This window comes from Amblyraja radiata, chromosome 4 (genome assembly GCF_010909765.2).
Source record: "Amblyraja radiata isolate CabotCenter1 chromosome 4, sAmbRad1.1.pri, whole genome shotgun sequence".
Taxonomy (NCBI): Eukaryota; Metazoa; Chordata; class Chondrichthyes; order Rajiformes; family Rajidae; genus Amblyraja; species Amblyraja radiata.
In genome coordinates, this window is record NC_045959.1 from 42,678,182 (window position 1) to 42,701,163 (window position 22,982).

At 42.5% G+C, this 22,982-nt stretch overlaps 1 protein-coding gene and 1 long non-coding RNA gene across 4 annotated transcripts in view; one reads left to right on the forward strand and one right to left on the reverse strand.

Annotated features, from left to right (window-relative positions):
- Positions 1-22,982, reverse strand: part of zfhx4 (zinc finger homeobox 4) — a 326,096-nt gene that overhangs the window by 254,872 nt on the left and 48,242 nt on the right. The gene's annotated exons all lie outside the window — the stretch shown is intronic.
- LOC116972017 overlaps positions 1-22,982 on the forward strand; it is a 51,154-nt gene that overhangs the window by 9,022 nt on the left and 19,150 nt on the right. Inside the window, exon 2 of the long non-coding RNA XR_004411696.1 lies at positions 11,535-11,629. This is a non-coding gene — a long non-coding RNA (uncharacterized LOC116972017). The remainder of the gene's footprint in view (positions 1-11,534; positions 11,630-22,982) is intronic.

Sequence of the window (22,982 nt, forward strand, 5' to 3'; positions counted from 1 at the left end):
GGTTGTTCACAATCTATATCTGATGATCCAAGTATAATGGGTCTTTTTGATGATACCAATCTAGGTGACAGTGTGGGCTGCAAAGAGAATGCTGAGAAGCGGATGTAGAAGGAATAAATGAATGGGTGAACAAATTGCATATGGAACATTATGTGGAACATAATACAAAGTTGTCTACTTTAATATAAAATAGGTAAACATTGAGTTTTTAAATGGCGTATAATTGATTTTTTTCATAGGGACCTCGTTATCTTTGTACACAAATCACTGAAAGATAGCTTGCAGGTACAGCAACCAAAGCAAACAATGTGCTGGACTTCAATGAAAGAGGATTAATGCACAAAGTTAAGACTTCTGACAGGTTCCTGATGAGATTGCCCCCGAGATATTTTGTACGGGTCTAGTCTTTCTACTCAAGATAGAGAGACTGCAATGGAGGTTCCAATGGAATGATTGCTGGGATTGGAGCTTTGTCATGCAGTTAACCAGACTGCTGCTTTGCTTTCTTGGATTATGAAGAATCAAAGGGGGTCTCAGTAAAACATATAAAATTCTTAAGTTCATCATTGGCCATCAGCAGTTATGGGTCACAATCCTGAAGAAAAGTGGTTGGCCATTCAGGAAGGAACGACAAAGAAATCTCTTCTCTCAGTGGGCAGTTAATCTTTGGAATGGTTGTCAGTAAATTCAAGGCAAAATGAATTATTGTTTGGAGAATTAAAGAAATCAAGGAATATATGATAGAAGATCAATCCCGATCTTGTAGAATACCTGACAGGAATGAGAGGCAGAATGGCCTAATCCTGCATTTATTTCTTACTAGACTAAGTGGGACCCGTTGGGTCCCATGTTCACATGGGAGGGCTGGTCCCCCAATGCAATATTCCACCTCTCCACCAATTCCAATATTGGTGGCCGAAGGGGGGGAGGGGGGGGTTTCTGGAGCACTAGTATGGGTGTTGTTGGCGGAAGGGACTGGTTTCCAGAGCGCTAGTATGGACATTGTAGGCCGAATGAATTCATGGGCTGGCGGCTCAGTCATTCAAGCCTGTTGTGCTGGCAACTCACTCAATCACGGCTGGTGGGCTGACAGTTGACTCACGGCTCTTCCTTGAAATTAAATTTCAAGCAGGGTGCAAGGCCACCAAATTCAAGTGCAGTTTCTTACCACTTCAAGCAGGATGCAAGGCCACTAAAGACAGCGAGTTGTGACCTCTCCCTCCTCCATCTTGCAGAGACTGAGCCACGCTCACACTTTTGGGTTTTATAGTCCCTCCCCCCCTCCCACAGATGGGCGTGGCATTCATGGATTAATTGACAGGACAGAGAATCTCAACATTTTAAAAACATTAATAACTCTTTTATTTTACATTGATGGGAAACATCCTCGGCACCTGATGAGTGGAGGGGGACTCTGAGTAAGATGGCCAAAAATAACAGCCGTACGTGGTAGCGTTCTTTTCTAAAATCAATATAAAGCGCAAACAGGAAGTGGTCAAGATTAGACTTTTAATTATATAGAAGGCAAGGCAACTTTAATTAGGCAAGGCAACTTTAATTAGGCAACACAGCTTTAGCAATTCCAAGCCAAAGGCAACACAGCTTTAGCATTTCCAAACCAAAGGCAACACAGCTTTAGCATTTCCAAACCAAAGGCAACACAGCTTTAACATTTCCAAACCAAAGGCAACACAGCTTTAGCATTTCCAAACCAAAGGCAACACAGCTTTTGCATTTCCAAACTATATTTTCAAACCACATTAAGGGCACTGACAGGTCAGTAAAACCAGTTTAGTAGACATGTGTTCAGTGTTATTCACAGCTCAGACTGAGAGACGCAACCCTCTCACTCCCCCATCTTGCAGAGACTGACTGAGGCACTCAACACTTCCAGGTTTTATAGTCCCTCCGGAAGGGGCGTGGCCTTCAGGAGAGAGAATCTCAACATTTTTTAAGCACTAATAACTCTTTTACTTTTCATCGATGGGAAAATCCTCTTGTCCTGCGCAGCAGAGGGGGACTCTGAATAAGATGGCCAAAAATCACAGCCGTAAGTGGCAGCGTTTTTTTCTAAAATCAATATACAAAACAACAGGAAGTGGTCAAGATCAGACTTTTAGTAATATAGATAGATGTCCATATGATTGTTTAATACAAAGAGATTTGTTTTTCATCTTGTTCCACATATAGAAGGAAGCCAAAGCAACATATTTCTCTCATTCACACTTGTATGCCATATACATCGTGATACAGCTTGATAGAAACAGCAACACTAAGAACTTTACATAAAGCATGTGACATGGCTTAAAATCCAAGACTCAGCTCAGGAGCATTAGTAAGATGAAGTTGACACCATGCCAATTGAAAACATATAGCGCCTACATTTTACGCTGCCTCGGGAAAAGCAGCCAACATTAGCAAAGACTTGACCCAGTCCAGTCATCCTTTCCCTGCACCTGTTGGCAGAAGGTGCAGAGGCTTGAAATTACTAACAAAGAACGGAGACTGAGAGACGTGACCCTCTCACTCCCCCCATCTTGCAGAGACTGACTGAGGCACTCAACACCGGTGCAGGCTCGAAGGGCCGAATGGCCTACTCCTGCACCTATTTTCTATGTTTCTAACTTCTTCCCCTCTATTATCAGGCTTCTGAACGGCCCTTCCAAAAGTTGGGATACTGTCCAATTTATTTCTCCACTATTGTTGACATTGGAATTTGTCCATGGAACTGACGAGCAACAATGCTGAGATCTATGTTCTTTGTTCTGTATCTTCCTCTTTGCTCTATTGTACTTGAGTTTAACTTGTTTGTATTTATGTTTTGTACACCTGATCTGTTTAGTAGGCATGCAAAACAAAGCTTTTCACCGTAGCTCGGTACACATAATAAATAATAATAATAAACCTAAACCTAAAAAAAACCTAAGGGCAGGTTCCAAAACCTATGCCAAATAAATAGTTTAAATAGTAGCTTTAAAGAAAAAAAATGGCAAATATATGGAGATTGGGGGATGGAGAGAATCCTCTAGTTTAAGACGTTGGAAATTATGGGGCATTTCAATTTGAGGATGATTATTATACCCAAATTGGAGAATTATCTCAAAGAACCCCAGGGCCAGAAAAGATTCCAGTTTTCTGGGGAGAATTTCATCGAGGGATTTGATGAAAAGAGTTTGAACTTTAATGTCAATGTTGGGCAAATAGGAGTCTGTGTGAGAAAACTTTGTAGCAGAGTTTTGGAAGACTTCATACTTATGGAAGGTGGTACGTGGAAGAATCATAAGATCATAAGTGATAGGAGTAGAATTAGGCCATTCGGCCCATCAAGTCTACTCCATCATTCAATCATGGCTGATCTATCTCTCCCGCCTAACTCCATTCTTCTGCCTTCTCCCCATAACCCCTGACACCCATACCTGGATAGACAGGTCAGCATCAAATTTGCAACCTCCAGAGGTAATAATGAGAGTTTCAAGCACACATAGGTGAGAGGAGGTCAATCAGTAAATGTTATTGAGGTTAAAAAGGTCATGGTTAAGTTGGAATGTTTTATAGCACATCAAATATGACACCAAGATTTCACACAGTTGCCAGGGAGAGTGATGGAGTCAATATGTTGGAGAGGTAATTTGTGACAGATACTGAAGATAATGATCTTCACAATATTTTGTCAGATGAGATGACTGGTCATCCAGTACTCTGTGTTCTACAATAGCCTGACAACAGAGACAGATGAATAGTCAAGAGAGACAATGGTTAGGTAAGGAGTCTGCAGAAGGGTCCCGGCCTGAAATATCACCCATCCTTTTTCTTCCAATAGGCATGACTTTGGGAGAACTGGGGATGGGGACTGGACATTGTGCCTTCCCCCACAGTGGTAACCATTGTGGGGGGATGATTTTTGTGTGTAACTGATTATTTTAGTTTGTGTCCAAGATGGCTGTCGGAAGGGAGAGTGTACGCTGGCGCGGTTTAGCTGCCGCTGCTCTCTCTTCACATTGTGTTTTTGATTTTTTTGTCTTTGGATCGAATTCTATCTTTAATTTGTGTATTGGTGATGTCTTTATTATTTATTTTACTCCGATTGTATGTTTTTTACTCTTGTTAAATTCTGTAAGGTGTCCTTGAGACTTTTGAAAGGCGCCCACAAATAAAATTTATTATTATTATTATTAAGGCATGTCAACTTGGTCTTCTTGGTCATAGGTATTATAGATATCCTTTTAAAACAGGATTTTAGACCACAGTAGTGAGAGTCACATGTTGCATATACATGTGAGAATGAACACAAATGTTAGAACAATCCAAGCTGTGAATTGAAATTCAAGTATCAAATTCAGAATGCTGATATTCTGAAATTATCATAGATATAGAAACAAGGGACTGCAATTGCCGGTTTACAAAAAAACCAAAACAAAGTGCAGGAGTAACTCATCAGTTCAGGCAGCATCTCTGGAGAACATGAATAGGTGATGTTTCGGTTCTTTCCTTCTTCGGACTGATTGTGGAGTGGGAGGAAGAAATTTAGAAGTGAGAAGAGCCAGGACAAAGTGTGTAGAATATTAGGTGAACACACTCAAGAGAGGTGGGGGGGGGGGGGGGGGGGGGGGGGGGGGGGGGGGGGGGAGAAGGGGGTCATTGGCAGATGATTGCAGAGAGGCCAAAAATAAATATTGTCACTGAGATCCAACACGTATAATTATGTTTTAGTGGAAGATGAGAGTGATAATAAATAAAGGTTTTAACTTTTTTTAAATAAAGGCTATTAACTTTTCAAATCCATTCAATGTATGATATTTTACAATTAGGAAAAAGCATTGGCAGATAGAAATGGTTCTTAGTTATGCTCAGGAAGATAACAAGCTGGGAAATATAACAAGAAATGGGTTAAAATATGTTGGGAAGGTAACATAAAATTTAAAAGAATCACTGATTACACTTATTAGCACTTATTAAATGGGAACTACTTTGCTCCTTCAACCCCTTTCAGTTCTCACACATCCATATTCTTCACAGTGAGAGTGGCTTGAAATTACAAAATAGAAAGGATATAACAGATCAATTAAAAAAACAAAATGTCCATGTGCCAGCGTCTTTCACCTATTATATTCATATCTGCATTTTGAATATCTTTGGTAAAGTCATTGCCTGTCGCAGTAGCCCTTGTGAAGCTGTCTTTATGAACTGTTGTAGTCTGTGTGGTGAAGGCGTTCCCACAAGGATGTTGGGATGGAAATTTCAGAAGTATAATCCACATATGATCAAGGAACACTGTTTTATTACCCATCATATTAATTCTCAGGAAAGTAATATAAAGTATTATAAAGCATTATAAAGCATTATAAAGGAAATGAAGATGGAACAGTTACAAAAACAAAGAATAAATGGGCAGAGCCATCAAGGATTCACAAAATCATTTTTGATAATTCATTAGACTTTTTGAGGATGTGACTTACAAGGACATAAAGGGGAACAAATGGATGTAGCCTATTTAGATTCTCAAGAGGCATTTGACAAGATGCTGCGTAAAAGATTGTTGTACGTTTTTTCACCCAAAGGGTTGGAACCTTCAGAATTTTCTATGCCAGGGTACTGAAAATTCTCCGCAACCATATGTGTGTGTAAAGATTTTTGGAACCCAGTTGAGTCAAGAGATATCGGAATCAGGTGGGAAAGTGGACGTCAAAGTCTATTCATGATCTTTTTGGATGGGGCCCTTTGTTTTTAGAGTAATTTTTTACACAGAGAGTGGTGAATCTGTGGAATTCTCTTCCACGGAAGGTAGTTGAGGCCAGTTCATTGGCTATATTTAAGAGGGAGTTAGATGTGGTCCTTGTGGCTAAAGGGATCAGGGGGTATGGAGAGAAGGCAGGTACGGGATACTGAGTTGGATGATCAGCCATGATCATATCGAATGGCGGTGCAGGCTCGAAGGGCCGAATGGCCTACTCCTGCACCTATTTTCTATATTTCTATGTTTCTATAAAGTCAGTCATATAGCAGAGAGCGAGCTCATTCAGCCCACCATAACCAAGCTGACTATTGAGCACCCATCTACACTAATCCCATTTATCAGTACATGGTCCATAGTCTAGTATCCTTTAGCAAATCAAGTGCTTGCCCTGATGCTTCTAAAAAATTTTCTGAGAATGTTGTGAGAACCACCTTTTCAGGCAATGCATTCCAGACTGAAATCACCTCTGGATGAAAAAGATACATGTCCATATTTTCCATTGACTTTTGGTGAATTGTATTGTCCATGTCTGTCATGAATTTGTTAAAGTGTTCTTAATGAGGAAAAGTGAAAGAGGATCAGTCTACGTGAATTACTTGAATTTGATTTCACAGACATTTACATGGTGGCCAATTTATACCTCATTCACATTTAATTAATTTTATTATTTTATTATTATCACTAAAAATCTTACCTCACAAAAAAAATATTGTTCTACATCTTCCAGAACAGACAGTATCCAGCTTTCTACTTTCCTTTTATTGAAATTATTTCCTGAGTTCCTTCTGAAATGGTCTCTCTAATGTTATGGTTGTGTTTCCTTGATCTACATATTCCAGATGAATTTAATTATTTGATTAATTCGCCCCCAATTTTCTGCATTTCAATGGAATATAATTCATATTAATACTCACCTCTTTTAATCATTTATGTTCTAGTAACCCAGTCCTATGTTTATTTCTCAATTGGTACTACTCAGATGTTACCCGGTGATGGTAAGGCAGCTGAAAGTCATGGTCATGGTTATGGCCTCTCTTGCTGGCGGTCATTTGTATGGACTGTATGCAACACCACATAGAATGTACTGTGACTGGGTCTTTCCAGGGTTTAATGTGTTTGAATATGGACTGTTTCATTATTAGTGACACTGTGGCCAAAACTAAGTTCCCATCTGACTTGATGATGAAGAGAGGTGTTGAAGAAGCCAATGAATAGATGGGATCAGAGCAATGTTTATGGATCCCCTGAGCTGAAATGATTGGCATCCAATGATTCCAGCCATCTTCCTTTGTGCCGAGCACATACTCAGACATTCAAGAGATTTCTCCTGATGCTCAATAGTCCCGATTTATTTGGGATCCACAATGCATCACGATGCAATATAGCCAAATGTTGTGGGTCATAATGTTCACCTCACCTCATCTCTGGGATTTAATAAAGAGTTACAGAGTCTTGGATTGGTGCAGCAATGAATTTGTACTGGACATCAAGTACCCGTCGTTGTGCATTTGTTTGAACTACAGTTGTAATGCAGCCTGGACTCAAGTTCTCCAGTTGAACTCAAACTGACCATTAGGGAGAACTACTTGTTAAGTATTATTTGTTAGCAATCTTGGTGAATTTTTTCATTGCTTTGCTGATGATTCAGATAAACCTGATGAAGGATAATTGATCGGATAGACATACTTTTGGCAATCTCTGCATTTCTAGTAGATGGCAGTGTTGTAGTTGTGCCCAAATAGTTTAGTCAAGTACGTGGCTCACATTAAGTTACAGCCCTTAATCATCATTGCATTCAGCACACAAAATAATTTCTTGATCTATATGCCGGTGACGAGGATCTGTGACGGATGGGATGGCTAGGAGAGTTAACCACTGGAGAAAGGTCATTGCTTTATATGGAGAATTGCTCAATAGTCCATTATGTCTCAAAGTGTTGAGGCTTGGCCTGTTCAGTTGGTGGAGTCACTGCATAATGTGCATAGTGTGGTAGGGTCACACGGTTGCCACTCTATGAGACACCGTTTGTGGTACTCCTAGCATGGTATCAAAATTTCTCACTAAACCAAAGTTGTTCTATTAGTTTGATGGCATGAGAGGAGTCGAACAGCATGCCCTTTGGCCCAACCAACCCATGCTGACCAAAATGCACATCTATTCTAGTCCCACCTGCCCGCATTTGCCCCATATCCCTCTAAACTTTTCCTATCCATGTACCTGTCCAAATCTCTTTTGAATGTTGTTATAGTACCTGCCTGAATTACCTCCTCTGGCAGCTTATTCCATATTCCCACCACCCTCTGTGTGAAAAAGTTGCTCCTCAGGTTCATATTAAATTTTTCCCCTCACACCTTAACCAATGTCCTCTGCTTCTTGATTCTCCCACTCTGGGTAAAAGACTGTGCATTCACCCTATCTATTCCCTTCATGATCTTATACATCTCCATAAAATGATTCCTCAATCTCCTGTGCTGAAGCAATGAAGTCATAGCCTGCCTTACCTTTCCTATAGCTCAGGCCCTCAAGTCCCAGCAACATCCTCATAAATCTTCTCTGCATTCTTTCCAGCTTAACAAATCCTTCTGATAGCAGGGTGACCAAAACTGAACATAATACTTTAAATGTGGCCTCACCAATGTCTTGTACAGCAATATCAAAACATCCCAACTTCTATACTCAGTACTCTGACGGATGAAGGCCAATATACCGAAAGCCTTCTTGACTACCCTATCTACCTGTGATGACACTTCCAAGAAACAATGTACCTGTACTCCTGGATCCCTCTAATCTACAACACACCCCAGAGCCCTGCAATTCACTGTGAAAGTGGATGGTATTGTGGATAGTGAAGATGGTTATCTAAAATTACAGCACGATCATGATTAGTTGGGCTAAGGAATGGTTAATGGAGTTTAATAGTGCAAGGTGTTGCATTTTGAGAATGTCCCATCACAAATTCATGCAGATTCACTTTGACAAACTCACACTTGGTCCTTTGATCTACCCTGTCCCCAATGATACACACCAGTAACTCCCCTATTCACCCACCCCAAACGTACATTTTGTGGTCACTCTTTTCTTCCCATTTTATTTGTGAATTGTGATATTTCAAAAGTCACGTTTCCTGAATCTAATTGGAAAATGAGGGATAACATGTTTGGAACATTTCTCACCTCTCTTTTTAGACTGGTAAAATACCAGCCAAATGGCATCAAATAATTAATGATTGAAAGATACAGCATGGAAAAGGTCCTTTGGCCCACCTTGTCCACGCTGACTATCGATCACCCGTTCAAACTAATTCTAACTTATCCCACTTTTGCATCTACTCCCAACATTCCGGGTCAATTTATAGTGGCCAATTAACTTTTAGGATTTTGGGAGGAAATCGGAGCACCTGCGGGAAACCTATACAGTCACAGGAAGAATGTGAAACTCCAGGCAGTACCTGAGGTCAGGATCAAATACAGATCTCTGGCCATGTGAGGCAGCAACTCTACCAGCCATGCCACTGCGCCTGAGTTCCTAAAGTTACATTAGCACTGCCATCTTAACAGAAGCCACGAAGGAATCAAGACCACTAAAACCTGGTTGTTGCTACTGGAGTCTCTGTGGACACTTTGACCTCACAAGTATGTCAGCTTCAAAGTCTGGCCAGCATCCAACTTGTTTCCCACCTTTGAACTCTGTATTTACTTTAGGATCTGGGCATTGCAGACAAGGCCACAATTTATTGGTCATCCCCAGTGACATTAAATAAACGGCATCTGTATTTTTAAATGACAGGTATAAGTAATTCCCTCCTTCTTAAAAAAAACAGTTGTCATCTTTTAAAACTTACACTAATAAATCTCAATGTATAATTCCTCTGTGGATCTCTCTTCAAGGAAATAATAAGCGAGGTTGGCAATTATTTTTAAAATAATGTTTTGTATTGTCATTCACCGCATATAAGTTCCACCATGCACAGGCACTCCAAAATGATCAAGGATGTGATTTATACAAAATAAAATAAATGTCTAGGCTTTGTGATCAGCATCTGTGCATCTACTAAAAGAGCATTACAATCTCTAAAATTTGTATTCATTATTGAAACTTAACATTTGGTAACATAATGTTTCTAGGAAGTTATGGCACATAATTACCACTGTATTCCGCCCTAGGCCTCATACCTAGTCCTCACTCATGCACCAGTTTTCCACTCTCTATACTCTAGCCTTCCTCTGCCCAGCACTTGTGACTCCAAGCAACAGTTTCTTCTATCTTTCTTCATCGTTGTTGGCATAGAAGGTAATTGTTGCAGTTATCAGATAATTTGTGCCTCAGATTTGGCCCCAGATCCACATGGAGTATCAAGGGAAAAGGACAGAAAGAAAGAGAAAGGGAGAAAAATGTTTCTGACAAGCTTATGCAATGGGAAGAAAAGGTTAAAAAGGCATGTTGGGAAATCAAGAAACAGATAAAGAGTGTGAGAAGTTGTCTTCTATTACTTCAGCAATCCCTGATCAACTCTGGTTTTATAGGTTCTATGGTGGATAATAGGGTCAATGTAGGAACTGTAGACAGTTCTATACGTGGATAGTGCAGGAGGTGGCTGATAGGACAGCGAGGTGGGTAGTTGTGAATGGCGCATTCCTTCGCCACTTACACAGGGTTTCCATGTGTTTATGATGCATGGAAGTTCTAAGTATGTCCCAATGTCTCTTCTCCACTGTGATGGTCATAGACCAGGCATCCTTAAGAGTTAAACACAAAGGAATGGAGAAACTCAGCTGGTGAAGCAAAATCTGTGGATGGATAGACAATGTTTCAAGTTCAAGTTCAAGTTACATTTATTGTCACATACACCGATTGGTGCAGTGAAATTTGAGTTACCATACAGCCACACAAATAATATAATGACCATACAGCCATACAGCCACACAAATTCAAATGGGGCCCTTAGTCAGACAGACCCAAAATGTTGTATTTTTGTTTCTTCCACAGATGTTGCTTGACCCATTGAGTTTCTCCAGTGTTTTGTTGAAGTTTCCAACATCTGCAATTCCTTGTCTCTCCATTCCCAAGGTTAGTGGAGATGTTGCACTTCTTCAAGGATGCTTTGAGCAGATCCTTGGATTTGCTACACAGCTTGAAATGGAGCGTCTGCTTTGGGAGTCTGGTGTTGAGCATGTAAATAAATCTATTTCAGCATATTGCTCCTGGCACCTCATTTGAAGATCTCCTGTCCCAATATCTATATTCAAATATTCACACATTCAGGATTTCCACTGAAATGGACCTCAAGTTTCAGGATCATAAATTTTCATGCAGTTATATCTCGTAATTAGGAAAGTACAATACAATAAATATTATATAGTGTGTATTTTTTGCATTAAAAACAAATGTCTTAAATGCAAATAGCATTAAAAAAATTGTGTCATCACAGCAAAATCATAGATATTGACCTTCCCAACATCCAAGGGATCTACAGGATGTGCTGCCTCGAGAAGCCAGCAAATGCCATTAAAGATCCACACCGATAGTGATCCATATTTCTAATCGAAATATATTTGTATTCTTAATCAATCCCAAGTAATGGGGCATCTTCAATTCGACTCCTACCCTTCTCTGTCCATCCTTATCTGCAACCACCCATTTCCTTCCCAAAAGCCCCATATTCCCCATTTGCCCAAACATCAGCGGTACTCAGCTTCATCCTTAGGCAATGTTAAACTTGCTCTTCAATAAACACTCTCCATCCATTTCTTGACATATTACATTTATCTTAGTCACAGGTCTCTATTTTGGCTCCCTGCAGGGGAAGAACACTCAGAATAGCAGGGAGGGACAAAAAACGAGGCGGCCTTTCAATCTACTCCTTCCATCTGCAGAGGAGGCGATTGGTGATCGGAGGTGAGGCTGCAAAGCAACTTGCGGACAGAATTCTACATTATCCGTCTCCACTGCATCTTACACTCATTTGGATATGAAGTCAACTTGTAGCAAAACTGTGGATGAAGATGAACTTAAAATGTTCTTAACTTGACAGTTCTAATTAATATCTTAAATCTCCCAGGTGGTCTTTACCCTTCAAACATAACATGCAATAGTCCGAAAATGATTCCACCTCAGATGAGTTTGTTCACTTTCAGAATGTGTTGCCACATGACATGTGCAACTTAGGTACCAAGTTGGTGGCTGCAACAAGACATGGTTGGATTGCCCTTTGGTAGATCACTCATTATTCAGCAGGAGTAGCTGGAGGAGACAAGGGCATGAGTTGAGAGTCTGCATTAGATGCCACAGAATTGTTCAATTTCTACTCATCTTGTTGCAGCTGTAGGAATCATAAAACATGAGTGAAACATAAGCAAAGGGCAGTCTGTGCACCGATAGACATCACATCTCCGCTGTGTGCACTTCCGAGAGATTGGAGGGCCCTGTTTCAAGTATAAGTGCCTGATGTCATAGGTGTTTCTGATGATGTCTTTATCAAGGAAAGAGTAAGAAACTGTTTGGGGCATCAATCCTGCATTTGAATGATTGCATGCAGATCTTGATCAAATCTACAATGGACACAACAAACCCATCCTGGGATCCCATGGATCTGCAAGAAATTATTCAAATGGTTATTGTAGCGAAAGCATTTGTTTAAAGATGTACATTCCACTGAAAAAACTGGCATTTGTTGCACATCTCAAATTGAGTTGGAGACATAGAGTCATAGACCCATACAGCATTTGGCTCAAGTGAAGAAGGGCCTCAACCCGAAATGTCACCCATTCCTTCTCTCCAGAGATGCTGCCTGTCCCGCTGAGTTACTCCAGCTTTTTGGTTCTTCGGTTTAAACCAACATCTGCAGTTCCTTCTTACACATTTAGCTCAACTTTGTCCATGCCAACCAAGTTGGATTCTGGGCTATTTACCTGCATGTGGTCCATGTTCCCTCTAACCCCATCCTACCCATATATCTGTCTAAATATCTTTTAACAATCATTATTGTAGCTGCTTCTATAGCTTTTGGCAGCTCGTTTCAGATACTGACTACCCTCTGAGTGAAAATGTTGCTCATGAGGTCTCTCTTGAGTCCCCTCTCAATTTAAGCCTATGCCCTCTAGTTTTGGAATCCTCTACACTGAGGAAAAAGACTGCGAGCATTCACTTTATCTATGCTGCTCATGATCTAGTACACCTCAACAAGGTCAACCCATAACTTCCTGTACTGCAAAGAAAATAGTCCCAGACTATCCAGCCTTGTCCTCTGACTCAAGCACATGTCATGGGACGACGGATGGCACAATGGGCTAAGTGTTCGGCTGGCAACCGGAAGGTAGCCGGTTCGAATCCCGCTTGGAGTGCATACTGTCGTTGTGTCCTTGGGCAAGACACTTCACCCACCTTTGCCTGTGTGTGAATGTGTGTGAATGTGTGTGAGTGACTGGTGGTGGTCGGAGGGGCCGTAGGCGCAGATTGGAAGCCACGCTTCCGTCAGTCTGCCCCAGGGCAGCTGTGGCTACAGAAGTAGCTTACCACCCCCGAGTGTGACTGAGGAGTGAATGAATAATGCGATGTAAAGTGCCTTGAGTATTAGAAAGGCGCTATAAAATCCCATCCATTATTATTATTATAGGTATCATACTCATGATTTTTTTCCTGCACCCTTCTTATAGCTGGCCGACCAGAATTGCACATAGTACTACAAGGGTGACCTCATCAACACCTTGTACAGCTGTATTATGATGCCCCAATTTTTGTACTCAGTACCCTTACCATTGAAGATAAGCATGCTGAAGGCTCTCTTCATCATACTGTCCACCTGAGTTGCCTCATTCGGGCAATTATGCTCCTGTACTTCCAGATCACTCTGTTGTGCAACACTCTCCTGGGCTCTAGAATTTCTGTGTAAGCTCTGATCTGGTTTGATGTACCAAAGTACGACACCTCATACTTGTCAGAGTTAAATTCCATTTGCCATTCCTTGAACCACTTTCCCAACTGATCCACATCCTGTTGTAAACATAGATATCCTTTCTCATCACTGTAATGCCAATTTTGGGGTCAGCTGCAAATTTACTAACAATGTTAACTATATTGCAATCCAGATAATTATTGTAGATAACAAAAAGCAGTGGACCCAGCACAGACCCATGTGACACATTATTGGTCATAGGCCTCTAATTGAAAAAGCAATCTCCTATGACTCCCAACTACCTTTGACTCCTTCCGCCAAGCCAATTTTTAAAACCAATTGGCTACCTCACCTTGGATTCCATGCAATCTATCCTTCCAAACTAGCATACCACACGGGACCTTGTCAAAGGCTTGGGTAAAGTTCATGTAGATAATATAAACTGCCTTTCCCTCATCATTCCTCTCGGTGGTTTCTTCAAAAAACTTTACCAAATTTGTGAGATATAATTTCCCATGCACAAAGCTCTGCTGACTCTCCAATCAGTAGCTGCCTGTACAAATGTTAATAATCCCTGCCCCTCGGCATCCCCTCCACCAACTTTCCCACCACTGACATCAGACTCACTGACCTGGAGTACTTCACGTATGACTAAAGATGAAGCAAGCATCTCAGCAAGGGCCTCCACAATTTCTTCACTTGCATCCCACAATGTCAGATCCTGGGGATGTTTCTACTTTAATGCACTTTAAAACTGTTATTACTTCCACAACTCATATGCCACAATTCCTTAGCTTCCATGATCTTCTGCTCAGCAAAACGAATGAGGAATATTCAGTTAATATCTTCCCCCATCTCTTGTGGTTCTACATAAAGACAGCGACGCTGATCTGCAAGGGGACCTATTCTCTCCCCAGCCCCCTTTTCCTCTGAATGTACATGTAGAATCTCTCAGGATTCCTTTTAGTTTGCCTGCTAGATACATTTCTTGTTTTCGTTTTACCCTCCTAATTGCCTTCTTAACCGTACTCCTATATCTTTAAACTCGCTGAGGGATTTGCCTGCCTTCATCTGATGTATGCCTTCTCCTTTATTTGACCAGACTCTCAACAACTCTCGTAAACCAGGGTTCACTTGATTTACCAGCCTTGCCCTTAACCCAATAGGAACATGCTGCTCCTGTACTCTTGCTGTCTCACTTTTGAAAGCCTCCCATTTAACAGCCATCCCTCTACCCACAGACAAACGAATCAATTCTGCTCTGCAAGTCCCAGTCTAATGCCTTCAAAATTGGCATTGTTCCAGTTTAAGACCTTAATTGGCCCTGGATTGAAGCAGTTATGACTCAAGCGTATTAGTGGGTCTGGAATAAGGTATAGACCAGAACAGATAAGGAAGCCGGATTTCCTACCCTGAAGAACATTAGTGAACCAGATGGACTTTTATGACAATCTGATTGTTTCAAGGTTCCTACTGTAGATTCTTATTATTCTTTAGTCCACATTTATATAATTAGTTGAATTTAAATTCTCCAGCTGCCATGGTAGAATTGAGACTCATGTCTGTAGATCAGTAGTGCAGACCTCTGCATGGCGAATACTAGTAACATAACCCCTATGCTATTTTATCCATATTGTGGCGAAGGCTCACAAGTGGCATGATAGTTCCTGGGGATTTTAAAACAGATTCATAGTGTTTCCACTTCTCATCTACACTACATCATAGGTTGTGTAGCGTCCTATTACTGGAGTCAGCTCCTGGTGGCAGAACCTACCCCAGTACACGTGGAACAGTCAGGGCTCCACGTGTACTGAAATGTTTCAGCCGGGAGCAAGTCTGCTGTCAGCAGGGATTGGAGCTGCCTCCCCCAGTCCTGGTGAAGCTACAGGGTTGAACCCTGTGGAAGAGGCGGAGGATTAAAATACAGGTCAAAAGTTACAATTGGCCAAACATACGCCTTGGTTACACAATGAAAGAGAGGTAAGATCTTCTTTGATATGTGTAGCTATTATCTTTGCCATCAAATTTTGGTCCCGAACATTTTGGATTGTGTTCAGAAAATGTTTTTTTCTAAATTATGTGGATCATGAGGAAAGCACACTTGACTAGTCTAGTGGGTTTTGGGGTAAGGGATATGTGAATGGAGGGTAGACACAAATGCTGGAGTAACTCAGCGGGACAGGCAGTATCTCTGGATAGAAAGAATGGATGACATTTTGGATCGACTCATGTCCGTAGATCAGTAGTGCAGACCTGAGACTAGGAGCTGAAGATTGGTCTGAAGAAGGGTCTCGACCCAAAATTTCACCCATTAGTCTGAAGAAGGGTCTGGACCCAAAACGTCACCCATACCTTCTAGCCAGGGTTTGAAGAAGGGTCTCGACCTGAAACGTCACCCGTTCCGTCTATGCAGAGATGCTACCTGTCCCACTGAGTTACTCCAGCATTTTGTGTCTATCTTCGGTGTAAACAAGCTTCTGTAGTTCCTTTCCACACAGTGAATGGAGGGTAATAGGTTTGACTTTTCCAGTCAGTTGTGTAGGCTGATGAAACTCAGGAGAACCTTACCGGGTTACGTCCAAGCCAGACTCCCAGCTTACGATGTGCTCCTTACCTCTCACTTTGCCTGCATTTCCAGTTCTTCTGTCTCACCATCCTGAGTAGTTCAGTTTTCCTGGCAGGTTATCCCTTGCTGCTCTGAAGTGCAGTTTAGTCCTCAGCCCTTTCAGAGATCATTGAAATGTCAATGAGTAATTGAAGAGACAATGTTGCCAAATTGGTCCAGATTGGCCCAGTTCCCTCGAGTATATCGTCAATGTTCTAACTTACTTACTCAATGGCACGTCTGGTGGTTTGATGGCTTTGGTTGTACCATTTCAGGGCCTTGTTACTTGAGGGTATCATAAACCACAGTTTAAGTCTGAAGAAGGGTCTCGATCCGAAAAATCACACATTCCTTCTATCCAGAGATGCTGCCTGTCCCGCTGAGTTACTCTAGCATTTTGTGTCTATCACAGTTTAATTGTGGTCATGGTGGCGCAACGGTAGAGTTGCTGCCTTAAGTCCCGGTCCCACTTTCATGACCTAATTCGCGACCTCTGACGACCTTAAACAACCTAAAAAAACAAGGACGCAGTAACCTACTACCTCCTACGACCTTCCACGACTATGTGTACGACCTCCTACGACCTTCCATGACTATGTCTACGACCTCCTACGGCTATGTTGAAGACTTCCCACGACCATGAAGAAAACCTCCTTCGACCTCCTTCGACTATGTTGAAGACTGGCTTCGACCATCTTCTACTGCTGTTTGCAGTAGCCCTTTTGCTTCAGCAGCCTTTTAAGAAAGGCAGAAGGGGAAGAGCAAGGATGAAGAGGAAGCATGAGAAGAGGTCTCAATGGGTGAATGGAGATGATGTGATGGACTGTCCCAGTACACCAGATGACTGGAAGAGAGTGGCGCTGGGCTTTGACAAAAGATGGAACTTTAAGCACACATGTGGGGCAGTGGATGGCAAGCATGTCATTTTTGTCCCTGTCCCTGTACCTCTCATTTTTCTTTTTGTACATTATGGCATTCTGCTGGAACCATTCCTCAAGGTCCCTCTCCTGCTGCCTGGTGAAGGTGTAGGGCATAACCTTCCTCCAGCCCTCCCTCACCACCAATGGGGCATCTGCCTCTGATGCTGTATCAGACACTGGAGAAAGGGCTGCTTTGCTGGCTTCAAATGAGGCAGTGAAGGATGGGGACATATACTACCACCCTGGTCTCCTCCTCCAGGGGTCTCTCATGCAGGGCTACCTCCTCCTGCACTATCATCTCCTGTAGCATCACCTGCCATTCCTCCTCTTGGGTGGGCAACACTAGCATGGCAGGTTTTTTTTAGGGTTGTGCCCTCCCCCTGCACTGCTGCCTTTTTGGTGCCATCTCTAAAACACAAGTCTTCTCTCCAAAAAACTCACCAGCTATGAATGAACATGCCTTGGAGTGACAGAGGTGACGTTCTGCTGTATAAAAAAACTTTTTTTTCTACTGACCTTTTTTTCACCCCGGAGCTATTACCTTCGACTGCCTCCGACCACCTACGACTACCTACAACTAGCATCACGACCTGCTACGACCTACCTACGAGTAAAAAGTATAGACATGGCGACCTTTTTTTTTTACTCGTGGACATTTTTTATCAGGCTAGAAAAAACGTCGCGACCTACTTGATGCCACGAGTACGCGGAGACCACTCATGAGCATGAGGAAGACCTCCTACGACCTCCTATGACCTCGTGGCGACCATGCTGCGAGTATGAGTCAAGGGCAAACTCGGCAGAGGTCGCGAATTGGGTCGTGAAAGTGGGACAGGGGCTTCACAGAGAATGCAACACCCGGAGACCCAGGTTCAATCCCGACTACAGGTGCTGTTTGTACGGAGTTTGTGCATTCTCCCCGTGACTGCGTGGTTTTTCTTTGAGATCTTCGATTCCCTCCCACACTCCAAAGACGTAGAGGTTTGTAGGTTAATTGGCATGGTAAATGTAAAAATTGTCCCTAGTGGGTGTAGGGTAGTGTTAATATGCGGGGACCACTGGTCGGTGCGGACTCGGTGGGCCAAAGGGCCTGTTTCCACGCTGTATCTCTAAACTAAACTAAATTAAAATAAAAGGTAGACAAAAATGCTGGAGAAACTCAGCAGGTGAGGCAGCATCTATGTAGCGAAGGAAATAGGCGACGTTAAAAAAGTGGGATCTCTTGACTTTCAGCAGCCATCTCCTAACAAACAAATTGATCAGAACGTGTGAAATCCGGAAGGACAAAGGCATTGTGGCAGCTGCCAGGAAAACATTTTCACACTTGTAGGAAGGTCTACTTGCAGCTAAGGATCAGGCATACGCTGATGGAATAGGAAACCTTTGTGGTTGATTGCATTCCTAGGTGACCCATGGCTGTCTTGATTGACAATAACTCTTCACCCTAAAATTCCACTTTACACTGCGACTGGCCTCAGCATGGACAAAGTTGAAATGTTTGCCTATTCTGTCAAAGAAGCCATCAGCTGTCTGCATTTATACCATGTTGACCATGAGATCCTGTAGCTATCTCCAGCAGAGATCTAAAATAATCCTGAGTCAGACTAATTTAGAATCCCAGCAACTTTATCTACAGTGGGAAAACTTTGACGGATATGATTTAGAAAGCAGGACTTATACTAGCATGCATTAACAAACAGTCTGGTATCATTTGATATGTTAGCTTCAGCCTCTGGAGGTATTATTGTTCAGACATGCCAAGGATTATTATCCTTTATCGATACATCATGCGTAGTACATGGTGCATCCCATGAACTGTATCTTTCCACTGATTCCTGCATCAACTTCAAGTCAGTGATTTCTGGTTTCCCATGTGGATTTGACCTAAGAAAGATGCAGAGTGGATTGCACGCCCTGGAAGTTCCGCAACCTGAACTACAACCTTTACTGACTTCCCTCCGACGGTTAATTATTTGGTTCAAAACTTGGTGTTACATTTTCAATGATATGGAAATTTTAGTGCATTTTGGTGCTCCAAATGTTTCCAAACCTATCCTCCCACATCCCTCCTCTCTACCCTCAAATCAATTATTTGTGAAGATACCATTGGCATAAAATAAAACGAATTATAAAACATGGTGAACTAAATTCAGTGGAAATTTACCTATGAAGAGAGCTCACGTATGGACTTAATGATGTTATAATATCTACTGATCTCCTTATGTTCTGTTAATTATTCATCAGCTTTCAATAATCTCACTATGAATATACTACAATTGCTTATTCTGTGGTGTGGTGTCACCAAGTAGCTGGCCAAGGGCTTTGCTCTGACAGTTAGAAACTATAAAACGTATAACCACAACCAAATTGGTACATATTAGTCAAACTCGTTGTTTTATGATTCATCAAACATAGTACATAGTCTGTGGTAATTCCAATGCCGAAAACTTGTGTGGTTCAAATGGTGATTATAAATCATTGGAGGTTTGCTCTTGTAGTTTACACAAAAATCTATTGATAAGATTACTGTCTGGTAATTAGACCTTGTCATCCAAGTATTTATTGATGGATTTACAATCTAGAGAATATAATTTCTGGGAAAACAGGCATCTTTACAGTCATAGTTTGCAAATCTTTCCGATTTCCATTACTCTTCCTACTACTTTCATCACACTGACTCTATCAGGATATCCACAGAATAAAACAAAGCATCTTAAAAAATAGTACCTCTTACTGATCCGATAACAGTGAAGGTTTATGAAGTTTTTGAAGTTTAAAGGCCGCATAACCTTTAACAGCAAAACTCTGACTGCTTTCACTACCGGATTCTCATACCAGCATTTATTTCAAGAGGGCTTGTATACAAAAACAGGGATGTACCTTCTCCCCAAAATCCACAAACACAACTGCCCTGGCAGACCCATTTTTTCTGTCTGCTCCTGTCCCACGGATATGATTTCCATGTACCTCAACATAATCCTATCCCCCCTGGTCTAATCTCTCCTGACCTATGTCCAAGATACCTCCCATGTCCTTCGTCTCTTTAATGATTTCCGCTTTCCGAGCCCCTACTCCCTCATCTTTACTATGGACAGTCAGTCACTCTACACCACCTGGAAGGCCCTAAAGCCCTCCGTTTCTTCCTCGACTGCAGAACCATCCAATTTCCCTCTACTAACACTCTGCCTAGCAGAGCTGGTCCTCACCCTCAACAACTTCTACCACTTCCTCCAAGTCCAAGGCGTAGCTATGGGCACCCGCATGGGCCCCAGCTATGCCTGCCTCTTTGTAGGGTACGTTGAACAATCCCTGTTCCAGGCGTACCGTGGCCCTATCCCCAAACTCTATCTCCGTTTCATTGATGACTGCATCAGTGCTACCTCCTGCACCCATGCAGAACTCATGGACTTCATCAACTTCACCACCAATTTTCATCCGGCACTCAAATTTACTTGGACCATTGCCGACACCTCCCTCACCTTTCTTGATCTCAGTCCCAATCACAAGAAATAGACTATTGACTGACATCTATTATAAACCCACTGACTCCGACAACTATCTCGATTACACTTCTTCCCACCCTGCTTCCTGCAAAGACTCCATCCCCTACTCCCAATTCCACTGTCTACCTGCATCTTTGCCAAAGATGAGGTGTTCCATACCAGGACAACCGGGATGTCCTCATTCTTTAGGGAACAGGGTTTCCCCTCTCCCATCATAGATGAGGCCCTCACTCATGTCTCCTTGGTACCCTGCAGCTCCACCCTTGCTCCCGCCTCCCCTTGTCCTTACCTTCCATCCCATCAGCCGTCGCATGTAACTCTTCGGATCGTTTACCTTGTTGTGGTGAAGAGGCTTGTGTGACCCCATGATTCCGAGAGCGATGCCGTCAGAAGCACCAGCTTCTGGTAGGGCCACCCATGGTGGTAAGGTCAAGGATGAGGGTCCAGACGAAGAACGATCCAACCTACAACCTCTCAACGGCGGACCAGACGGACAAAGTTATCTTGAACTCAACAGCTGTCAAGGCGGATGAAGGCTGCAACAGATCTATCAGCTCCAATCATCTTGGTTCCCTTGCCATTGGAATTAGTTGATTGATTTGTGAAGGACCATGTGCTTCTTGGAGCGCAACATCAAGTACTCATTAAACAAACACATGCACAAGCGTTTTTGTTCAGTGAGCTGCAAAGCCAGGATCGTAAGCCACCTGAGAGTCCATAAACCAACAGAATGTAGACCATCATCCTCGACCTCGAGGGATTGCCACTACAGATAATCCTTGGAAATTTCCGCCACCTCCAAAGGGATCTCACCACTAACCACATTTTCCCATCTCCACCCCTTTCCGCCTTCCGCGGAGACCGTTCCCTCCGCAACTCCCTAGTTAACTCATCCCTTCCCACCCAAATCATCCCCTCCCCGGGTACCTTCCCCTATAACCGCAGAAGATGCAACACCTGTCACTATACATCCTCCCTCGACTGTCCAGGGACTCCGACAGTCCTTTCAGGTTAAGCAGAGGTTCACTTGCATCTCCTCCAACCTCATCTACTGTATCCGTTGTTCAAGATGTGGACTCTTCTACATCGGCAAGACCAAGCGCAGACTGGGTGATCATTTCGTGGAACACCTTTGCTCAGCCTACGTGAACCTACCTGGTCTCTGGGTTGCTGGACACTTTAATACTCCTTCCCATTCCTACACAGACCTTTCTACCCTCGGTCTCCTCCATTGTCAGAGTGAGGCTAAATGCAAATTGGTGGAACAGCAACTCGTATTTCGCTTGGGCAGCTTACAGCCCAGTGATATGAATAATGATTTATCTCACTTGGCATTCCCTCTCTCTCTCTCTCCCCAAGTCGCACTAACTTCACATTTTCACCCTACAAACAGCTTACAATGGCCTGTTTCCTTTATCATCGTTACTTTTTTTGCATATCTTTCATTCATTGTTCTTTATCTCCCCACATCGCTGTATAAATCTGTTGTTTCCCTGGGAAAGACGAATCCCCGGAAATAGCTGGGGACCGGGGGTCAAATGAGATGGAGGAACTGAGTGAAATCCAGGTTAGTCGGGAAGTGGCGTTAGGTAAATTGAATGGATTAAAGGCCGATAAACCCCCAGGGCCAGATAGGCTGCATCCCAGAGTACTTAAGGAAGTAGCCCCAGAAATAGTGGATGCATTAGTGATAATTTTTTTTAACTCTTTAGATTCTGTAGTAGTTCCTGAGGATTGGAGAGAAGCTAATGTAACCCCACTTTTTAAAAAGGGAGGGAGAGAGAAAAGGGGAATTACAGACCAGTTAGTCTAACATCGGTAGTGGGGAAAATGCTAGAGTAAGTTATTAAAGATGGGATAGCAGCACATTTGGAAAGTGGTGAAATCATTGGACAAAGTCAGCATGGATTTATGAAAGGTAAATCATGTCTGACGAATCTTATAGAATTTTTCGAGGATGTAACTAGTAGAGTGGATAAGGGAGAACCAGTGGATGTGTTATATCTGTAATTTCAGAAAGCTTTCGACAAAGTCCCACATAAGAGATTAGTATGAAAACTTAAAGCACACGGTATTGGGGGTTCAGTATTGATGTGAATAGAGAACTGGCCGGCAGACAGGAAGCAAAGTGTAAGAGTAAACGGGTCCTTTTCAGACCGGCAGGCAGTGACTAGTGGAGTACCGCAAGGCTCAGTGCTGGGACCCCAGCTATTTACAATATATATTAATGACTTGGACGAGGAAATTGAATGCAAGTTTGCGGATGACATGAAGCTGGGGGGCAGTGTTAGCTGTGAGTAGGATGCTAGGAGGCTGCAAGATGACTTGG